The 9,827-nt window shown below is 47.2% G+C and overlaps 1 protein-coding gene across 8 annotated transcripts in view; it reads left to right on the top strand.

Moving 5' to 3' along the window:
- ACACA (acetyl-CoA carboxylase alpha) overlaps positions 1-9,827 on the top strand; it is a 328,053-nt gene that overhangs the window by 51,943 nt on the left and 266,283 nt on the right. Inside the window, exon 1 of one of the 8 annotated variants that reach the window (XM_032280782.1) lies at positions 2,224-2,354. The exons of 5 other annotated variants lie outside the window; for them this stretch is intronic. The gene's annotated coding sequence lies outside the window, so the exon portion shown is untranslated. Of the gene's footprint in view, positions 1-2,223; positions 2,355-9,827 lie in introns of those variants that run through there. 2 more of the 8 variants (XM_032280780.1, XM_032280786.1) reach the window with 2 other exon arrangements.

Here is a 9,827-nt window from a genome sequence, read left to right as displayed (position 1 = left end):
AAAAAAAAAAAAAAAAAAAAAGAATCCTGGGGAAAAGCCGGGCACGGTGGCCCGTAATCCCAGCACTTTGGGAGGCAGAGGCAGGTGGATCACAAGGTCAGGAGTTCGAGACCAGCCTGACCTACCTGGTGAAACTCTGTCTCTACCAAAAATACAAAAATTAGCTGGGCGTGGTGGTGCTCGCCTGTAATCTCAGCTGCTCAGGAGGCTGAGGGAAGAGAATCACCTGAACCCGGAAGGTGGTGGGTGCAGTGAGCCGAGATCCAGCCCCTGCACTCCAGCCTGGGCAACAGAGCAAGACTTTGTCTTAAAAAAAAAAAAAGAAAAAATCCTGAGGAAAGAATTTCTATGACTTAATAGGATCTAGGAAAGGTAAAAGAAAAATAAGAGGCAACCTCATGGTTTTTAGTTCTTTCTAAAGTCACTCAATGTGAGCTTCAGAGAGTGCTATTATGGAAGGCAAGGCTTCCCTCTTCCCAGGCAACTTTTTTTCAGTCTGTCAAATAACACATCTTATTAAACCAAGAAGTCTTGCTAAATTATCTCCCCCCACCTTTGTCCAACTGATAGCTAACCCAGTGATAGTTATTGTGAAATATGAATCACTGTTCTGTGAAGTCCGTATCTTCTTTCCTAAGTTCTCTGCTTCCAATCCCTGTTATTTAATTATTTACTTAGAGGTGGGGTCTTTTTACGTTGCCAGTGCTGGGGTGCTGCGGCTACTCACAGGTGCAGGCACAGCGCATTACATACAGCCTTGAACTCCTCACTGCAAGCCATTCACCCACCTCAGCCTTCTGAGTAGGTGGGACTACAGTCCAGGCGCATGCCACCGTGCTTGACACTATTATTTAAAAGTGGCTTGATAAATTCTTGGCGAAGCTCCACCTAGAGGGATTATGAGGGTTCCTAGATGAATATTGTTCCCTGTTCAGCGACCTTCCCTTCTTCCTGCCTCAGCTTCTGCCCAAGAACTTTTGACCTGGGACATGGATTTTTATCCTATACACTTTTTATCTTCTGGCATAGAACTTCTTCCCACGAAACTGTCATGCTCTGCGCCTCTCCAGGCCTTTATCACAAGTTTGTGGAAGGATTGAGAAGGTATTCTGCGTACTTCGTTAAATTCTTCCTTGGAAAGGTTTAGAGTTCACCCTATTCTTCTCAAGTGCAATTTTCTCCAAGTTTCTGTCCCTACGCGGTGTTTGTATTGTGTTGGGACTCCTAGTTATTATTAATTTTCAACACACAGCTACCATGAAAGTCTTGCTATGAAATAACTGGCAAACTGGATACACTGATTGGCTTCCTCTCAAAGGCTCTGTGTGCCCACAGTAGAGGACGGGAGGCATTCTCCAATCCAAAAAGTCTGGAACCTTTCGGCAACTATTTTGCTCTGGTCAAGCAGAAGACGGTTGTTCTTTGGTACACTCCCCTTCTCACTGAGCTTCCTTTACTGAGGCTTCTCCTCAACACGCAAGGATTCAGCATATGGAACAGCTTTCGAGTGGGCTGCCTAGGGGCTGAGGAGCGAAGCGGGGGCCTGGTTATGGAGTTCCAGCATGGTGTTACTTAGCCCGCCCAGACTTGAAAACCAGCCAGCGTGACGAGGGCAGGTGGTGGACACGATTGCCCATCTCTTGCTAATGGGTTAGGATTAAACAGACGAGGCCCCTTCGGGCCCGCACACAGCCTGCCCCAGTCAGCCCGCTTCGATTCTGGGTTCCGTTCGCCGCGCTACAGGCCGGCTAGTCCCGGCCACTCACTTGGGGCGCCTCTGTCTGTCTCTGATGCGAGGCGCCTGTGGGACCGCTTCCCCTACTCCTCTCTCTGCCAGGAGGTGGAGCCGAGGGACCGGCCCCGCACCCGGCTGTGGCAGAAGGGGCCGCGAAGGCCGGGCCAGGGGCGCCGCGACAGCCTGGGGCCCGCCCGCGTCCCGCCCGCCCTCTAGCCGCTCGGCCCCGAATGGCAGATCCGCGCTCGGACCATCGACATCGCCTCACATCGCCCCGCCCCGCGCCGCCCTCCTATTGGCTGCCGTTGAGCCCTCGGGCCTGCGCCTCGCCCCCCGGCGGCCCTGGCCGCGCAGCAGCCCGGAGCAGGGTCGGAGGTGAACGGCCTGGAGTAACCCCGGACGTAATCACCTCGTGGGGCTCGCCGGCAGAGGTGGGAGGCAGGGGCGGGGCGGGGGCGGGGCCGGCTTTCTGAGGCCCCGCCCCTTCCCCGTGTGCCGGGCCGGCCTGGTGCTGCGCGCCTGTCAGCCATCGCCGGAGCCACCGGCGTCTCCTCCCGCCCAGCAGTGCCTCCCTGCAGGGGCTCCGGGACCGCCCGACCGCACAAGCTACCACCCTGAGGTGAGGTGAGGGCCGTCCCAGAACCTATGACCTAGGACCTGGAGAAGCTGGGGCCCAGGAAGGGGCGGCGGCAGGCAGGGGGCCGCCTTCCAGCCTCCGCCCGCCCGCACGCGGCCCGGGCTCCTCACGGTCCAGACCCAGTGCCTGGCAGCTCATCCCTCCCCGCAGCTCCGAGGCCTTGAGGTACTCTGCTTAGAGACGTGGAGAGGTCTGGGGTCTCCGGATCCCGGAACTGGGAGGCGTACAGTCCAGGGCCCCTCTAGGAAGGGGCGCGGGTTTCTGCCTGGAGCTCGCCCCCCACCCCTTCAGTCCAGCTCCAATGTGACCCCTCCAGACCCCTCTCCAATTCCATCGGTGCTCGGGAGAGGGAGAAGACCACGTGGGAGGGGGGCGTTGCGGGTTGATTGCATTGAAACTCCTCTCTTTCTTGCAGAGTGAGGTATGGGGTGCAGAGACTCGAGCCTCACTTGCTCTCCCTGTCCCTTTGTATCGTGGCTAGAGCCAGGGCCAGGCAGGTTGTCCCTGCCAGTTCCTGTTCCTAGGATTTTATTATGTTTTCTGCGAGGGACGTAGTAAATGTACATGCCTGTTGTTACTCTTTCTCGTTTGCCATGCTGATCAAGGGAAGTTACTGGAAATAGGATGTAGGAAGCTGATGTGAGGCTAATGATTTCACAGGAAAATGTGCGTGAAGGTCCTGCCGGATTAGGGCCAGAATTATTTTGGATTTGAGAGTGGGAGAGTGGACACTAAATGGACAGTTGAAATCAGCTATAAAAATCAGGGACTTCGTGTAGGCCTTGTGGGTTTTATAGAGGCATTTAAGAATATAACTTCTCAGACAGGAGAAATACTTTAATTTCAGGTATTTTTGTTTGGGGGTTTAAGACTGGAATAAGAAAAGACCCTAGGTCTTCCTGATTCCGTTTCTGCTTAAGCGATGTTTCAGTAATTTCCTAATGTCGGATAAACCTAATAACCACGTCTTCAGTCTCATAAGTTGATTTCCTTTGATATTCTCCCTCTTTTCGTTCATCTTTTTCCCTCCCAATTCAGTAGTATAGATTTGAGAAGCATGCTTTCTTTGGTTACATGGTCTCTTCTCCCTCAGCAGGGAGGAATATTCGTATTTGTCCCTTCTTGAGGGGGATGCCCCGGATGCCTGGGGTGAGAAGGATTTCTGTGCTGCTTGACAGGCACTTTTCAGAAAAGGATTGTGGCCTAATAGAGCAGCACCACAGTTTACCTGTCCAGATATATGCCTGCGTGCTACAAATGGCTCAAGTCTCTTCCAACTTCTCGTCTCAGTTTCTTTATTTCTCAATAATACTGAATAACAGGAGGACTGATGTGAACCCAAGAATATTAAACATTTTAAAGTGGGTATATGAAAGATGCCAAAGGTAAAGTATTAATTTATGAAGCCATCTGTGTTAATTTTCTTGTTTGTTTTTTTGAGATGGAGTCTTGCTCTGTCACCCAGACTGGTGTGCAATGGCACGATCTGGGCTCACTGCAACCTCCATCTCCCAGTTTCAAGCGTTCTCCTGTCTCAGCCTCCTGAGTAGCTGGGATTACAGGCACCCACCGCTACGCCTGGCTGATTTTTTAATTTTCAGTATAGGCAAGATTTCACCATGTTGGCCAGGCTGGTCTCGAACTCCCGACTCAGGTGATCTACCCGCCTTGGTCTCTCAAAGTGCTGGGATTACAGGCAAGGGCCACTGTGCTCGGCTTGTTTTGTTTTGATTCACCAGTGCATAATATAAATACATCAAGCATAAGATTAAATTGCTTTTTAAAAAGGCAGTCTTGGGAAATGGTGGTGTTTAGTAAATTTATAGCTTAATAATGAAGTAATGCTGAAGACCTGGTATTGTGAAAGCCAGCCTCAGAGAACACACTCTCATCTGATGTTGACCTCTCTAAAGTGCTGTGAACAGGTTCAGGTGTAGATCACTATGTAACACTTTTCTTTGCAGTCAATGACTGGGAAAACTTTTATACCTATCACATGGACTGGCTTAACAGGTCTAGGGCTAGTGTTTTTCTTTCTTTAAAGTCTTTTTATCCTTTTTTTGGATGACTAATATCCTAATAGTCTTAGTTAAGGAAAGAAGTAAAATAGAAACTGTGGAATAATACATTAGAAATTAGTATTTTCAATTGTGGGAGGAGAGGAGAATCCTTTTGTAATTCAGAAAAAAAGTTATGTCATTATCTAACATGTTCTTAAAGGTTAATAATTATAGGAGCTATGCATCAAGCATCCTTCCAAATCTGTAAAACAGATTACAAAAAAGTAAATTAACACTAGAGACTGATTGGCTAAAAAAATACCTATTAACTATTGATGTAATTACCATTAATCTTCCCCTTTAACAGATTATTACTTAACTGGTTTTTAGTTTGTTTTAATTTTATTTTATTACTATTTTTTGGAGACAGAGTCTTGCTCTTTTGCCCAGGCTGGAGTGCAGTGGCACAATCTCGGCTCACTGCAACCTTCACCTCCCAGGTTCTAGTGATCCTCCTGCCTTAGCACCTCCCCCTCCCCCCCTCCCCCCCCCCCCCAAGTAGCTGGGACTATAGGCACAAGCCACCATGCTCAGCTAATTTTTTTTTTTTGTATTTTTAGTAGAGATGAGGTTTTCCCATGTTGGCCAGGCTGGTCTTGAACTCCTGGCTTTAGGTGATCCACCTGCCTCAGCCTCCCAAAATGTTGGGATTACAGGCGTGAGCCACCACGCCTGGCCACTTTATTTTATTTTTATTTTTATTTATTTGTTTTGGAGATGGGGTCTCACTCTGTCACCCAGGCTAGAGTGCAGTGGCATGATCTCGGCTCACTGCAACCTCCACCACCTGGGCTCAAGCAATTCACCTGCTTCAGCCTCCCAACTACCTGGGATTACAGGCACACACCACCATGCCCAGCTAATTTTTGTATTTTTAGTAGAGATGGGATTTCACCATACTGACCAAGTTGTTCTTGAACTCCTGACCTTAGGTGATCTGCCTGCCTCGGCCTTGCAAAGTGCTGGGATTACAGGCATGAGCCACTGAACCTGGTCTTCATTTTTGACTGTTTTTTTTTTTTTTTTTTTTTTTATAAAGACGGGGTTTCACCATGTTGGTCAGGCTGGTCTTGAACCCCCCGACCTCAGGTGATCCGCCTGCCTTGGCCTCCAAAGTGCTTGGATTACAGGCGTGAGCCACCATGCCTGGCCTATTTTTGACTGTTTTTAAATTTAAATTAAATTTAATTTAATTTGAGTTAGAGTCTCATTCTGTCACCTAGACTGGAGTGATCTCAGTGGCGAGATCTCTGCACACTGCAACCTCCGCCTCCCAGGTTCAAGCTATTCTCCTGCCTCAGCCTCCTGAGTTACTGGGACTATAGGAACCCACTACCAAATCTGAGTAACTTTTGTATTTTTAGTAGAGACAGGATTTCACCATATTGGCCAGGGTGGTCTTGAACTCCTGACCTTGTGATCTGCTCTACTTGGCCTCCTAAAGTGCTGGGATTACAAGTGTGAGCCACCACGCCTGGTTATTTTTAATTTTTTTTTTAGAGATTCTCTCCCTGTGTCACCCAGGCTGGATGGAGTGCAGTGACGTGATCATTGCAGCCTCGATCTAGGCTCAAGCCTTCCTTCCACCTTACCTTCTGGGGTAGCTGGGACTGCAGGTGTACACCACTGCACCCAGCTAGTTTTTAAATTTTTTTGTATGGTGGGGTGGTGGGGGTGTCTCGCTTTATTGCCCAGGCTGTTCTTGAACCCCTGGCTTCAAGTGATCCTCTCATCTCAGCCTCCCAAAGTGTTTGAATTACAGGCATGAGCCACTGCACTCAGCCTGTTTCTTTAATTTTAAAAAACTGTAATAAGGCTAGGCGCGGTGGTGGCTCACGCCTATAATCCCAGCACTTTGCGAGGCTGAGCCAGGCGGATCACGAGGTCAGGAGTTTGAGACCAGCCTGGCCAACATGGTGAAACCCTGCCTATACTAAAAATACAAAAATCAGCTGGGTGTGGTGGCAGGCACCTGTAATCCCAGCTACTCAGGAGGCTGAGGCAGGAGAATCGCTTGAACCTGGGAGGCGGAGGTTGTGGTGAGCTGAGATCGCGCCACTGCACTACGGTCCGGGTGACACGGTGAGACTCGGTCTCAAAAAAACAAAGAGCTGTAATGAGTACTGTGTTCACTTGACTCTAATGGACTATTTGAAGGTGATATTAAATAGGTGGGAAACTATGACAAATAGTGTCATGAGGATGTTGCACTTATACAGAGTATAAATCTGATTGGTAAGGCGTAAATTCTTATGAGTTTAGCAGGTTAATCTTAGTTAAGTGTGCTCTAATGATGCAGCTCTCTTACTAATTTGTTACTTATTCAAGCTACGATTGGGCTGTCTAAGGATGTTTAAGGAGGCAAGTGAAAAGTGGCTTCAACAGGGCTATTCAGTACCCTACCTAAAGATTGGCTGCAGTTGGCCTTGCCTTCCGATGGTGTTGAGACTTAGACTCATTCCATCCTTTTAGCATGCATACTCATCCTGTTCTATATAAGGAACCATGATAATGTTTACTGTTCCATGACATCAGAACTGGTTATTTCAGATAGAATAAAGTTGTATAAATTCTTTTTTTTTGCCGGGCACGGTGGCTCAAGCCTGTAATCCCAGCACTTTGGGAGGCTGAGGCGGGTGGATCACGAGGTCAAGAGATCAAGACCATCCTGGTCAACATGGTGAAACCCCGTCTCTACTAAAAATACAAAAAATTAGCTGGGCTTGGTGGCGCGTACCTGTAATCCCAGCTACTCAGGAGGCTGAGGCAGGAGAATTGCCTGAACCCGGGAGGCGGAGGTTGCGGTGAGCCGAGATCGCGCCATCGCACTCCAGCCTGGGTAACAAGAGCGAAACTCCGTCTCAAAAAAAAAAAAAAAAAAAATTCTTTTTTTTTTTTTTTTTTTTTAAGGCAGGGTCTGTCTCGGTCATCTAGGCTGGAGTGCAGTGGCACAAATATGGCTCACTACAACCTTGACCTCCTGGGGTCAAGCAGTCCTTCCACCTCAGCCTCCTGAGTAGCTGGCATCACAGGCACATGTCACCATGCCTAGCTAATCTTTTAATTTTTTGTAGAGATGAGGTCTCACTGTAATGCTCAGGCTGATCTCGAACTCCTAGGCTCAAGCATTCTTCCTGCCTTGGCCTCCCACAGTTTTTGGATTACAGGCATGAACCACCATGCCCAGCAAAGTTTGAAAATTCTGAATGAACTCATGAAGTTTGAAAAACAGACTCAATTTTGGGGAATCTTTCTGAAGAAATATAAGGCCTCATTTATGAATATTTGGTTATTCCCTGTGATAGAAATAGGGTATACTACTCATTAATAAAGTTCCTAAAATATTAACTTATTTTTTTGAGACAGAGTCTCACTCTGTCACCAGACTGGAGTACAATGGCGCTATCTTGGCTCACTGCAACCTCTACCTCCCAGTTCAAACTATTCTCCTTGCCTCAGCTTCCTGAGTAGCTGGGACTATAGGTACACACCACCAGGCCCAGCTAATTTTTGTATTTTTAGTAGAGACAGGTTTTACCATGTTGGCTAGGATGGTCTCAATCTTTTGACCTCGTGATTTGCCCACCTTGGCCTCCCAAAGTGCTGGGATTTACAGGTGTGAGCCACCGCACCCGGCCTTTTTGTTTTAGAGTCTCGCTCTGTTGCCTAGGCTGCAGTGCAGTGACATGACCTCAGCTCACTGCAACCTCTGCCTCCCGGGTTCAAATGATTCTCCTGCCTCAGCCTTCCGAATAGCTGGGATTACAGGCACACACCACCACGCCTGGTTAATTTTTTATATTTTTAGTAGGCAGGGTTTCACCATGTTGGCCAGGCTGGTCTTGAATTCTTGACTTCAAGTTATCTGCTGGTCTTGGCCTCCCAAAGTGCTGGGATTATAGTCCTGAGCCACTGTGCCAGGCCTATCTTCTGTTTTTATAAGCAGATTTCAAATCTGTTCTGTGGTGTGTACCTCTGTTTGAGGAACAGTAGGTCGATAGGAGCTTGATTTTTTTTTTTTTTTGAGATGAAGTCTCACTGTTGCCCAGGCTGGATGTTCAATGGTGCGATCTCAGCTCACTGCCACCTCCTCCTCCTGGGTTCAAGCGATTCTCCTGCCTCAGCCTCTCAAGTATCTGGGATTACAGTTGCCTGCCACCATGCCAGGCTAATTTTTGTATTTTTAGTAGAGATAGGGTTTCACCATGTTGACCAGGCTGGTCTTGAACTCCTGACCTCAGTTGATCTGCCTGCCTCAGCTTTCAAAAGTGCTGGGATTACAAACATCAGACACCACACCTGGCCAACTTGATTAGTTTTTAAGTTTATTAAGAGTAATATCAGTAGAGTAGTAGCAAGATGAATTGCTGGGTTCTGTTTTGTGTGTTAGCATTTAGTGGCATTCCTGGCCCTGGCAAGGCAAGCTGTTTAATTTTACTTTGATTCCATCTCAAAATTCAGTAACTTAACAGAACATTTAGTATGGAAAGTACCTAAGGAATTTGTTCTCCCCAGTTTTCCACTTAATATGAGAGAATATTTTATCTGATGTATGTTTGAAAGTTTCCAACAATAGGCAGCTCACTGTCTGGCTTAAGGCATCATGGGGGAACTGATTTTTGGGAGTTCTTTATTATTTTCAACTTAAACCTGTCTCCCTAAAACTGTATAGGATGTTGTAACTACAAGGGAATTAGGAATTTTTGCTGTAACCTGTAAATGTCTCCAGCTATAGATCTCTGTTAGGTAATATAAAGTATAATGCCTTAACATATCCATAGGACTTGGAGGCAAAAAAAATTAAGCAATATTTCCTTAAGGAAGAAATTCCTTTCCTTCCCCTTCTCCTTCCTTTCTGATAGGGTCTTACTCTGTCACCTAGGCTGGGGTGCCCTGGCACAGTCATGGCCAGTGCCCAACTTCCCAGGCTCAAGTGATCTGCCCACCTCAGCCTCTCAAGTAACTGGGACTACAAACAGTTTTTTTTTGTTGTTGTTGTTTTTTTTTTTTTTTGGTAGAGACCGGGTTGTGTCATGTTGCCCAGGCTGGTCTCAAGCGATCTTCCTGCCCCAGGCTCCCAAAGTGCTGAGATTATACAGCCATGAGCCAATTATTTTCCTTGAGACTCTGGCTTTCTCTAAATGCAGTTCTATAAAATAAGATTATAAGCATAAATTGATTCATCCTAGAACTTTCTGAATTCACAAAATGGTGTTTTACCTGGAGGCCTCTAAATGTTTCCAGCAGATAATGTTTGAAGTGGCGAGTTAGTCTATGTCTCCTAATTTTGTAACTTCAATATTCATTAGAATTTTGATAAAACATGCAGCCTGTGAAAGCCTAGGGTTTACCCGGCATTGTGAGGTGTTGAGGGTGGTGGATCTAAAACAATTAG

The sequence above is a fragment of the Sapajus apella genome, unplaced genomic scaffold (assembly GCF_009761245.1).
Source record: "Sapajus apella isolate SASKATOON/1434 unplaced genomic scaffold, GSC_monkey_1.0 scaffold12, whole genome shotgun sequence".
Taxonomy (NCBI): domain Eukaryota; kingdom Metazoa; phylum Chordata; class Mammalia; order Primates; family Cebidae; genus Sapajus; species Sapajus apella.
Note: the sequence above shows the minus strand (reverse complement) of the source record. Positions and strands in the feature narration are given on the sequence as shown.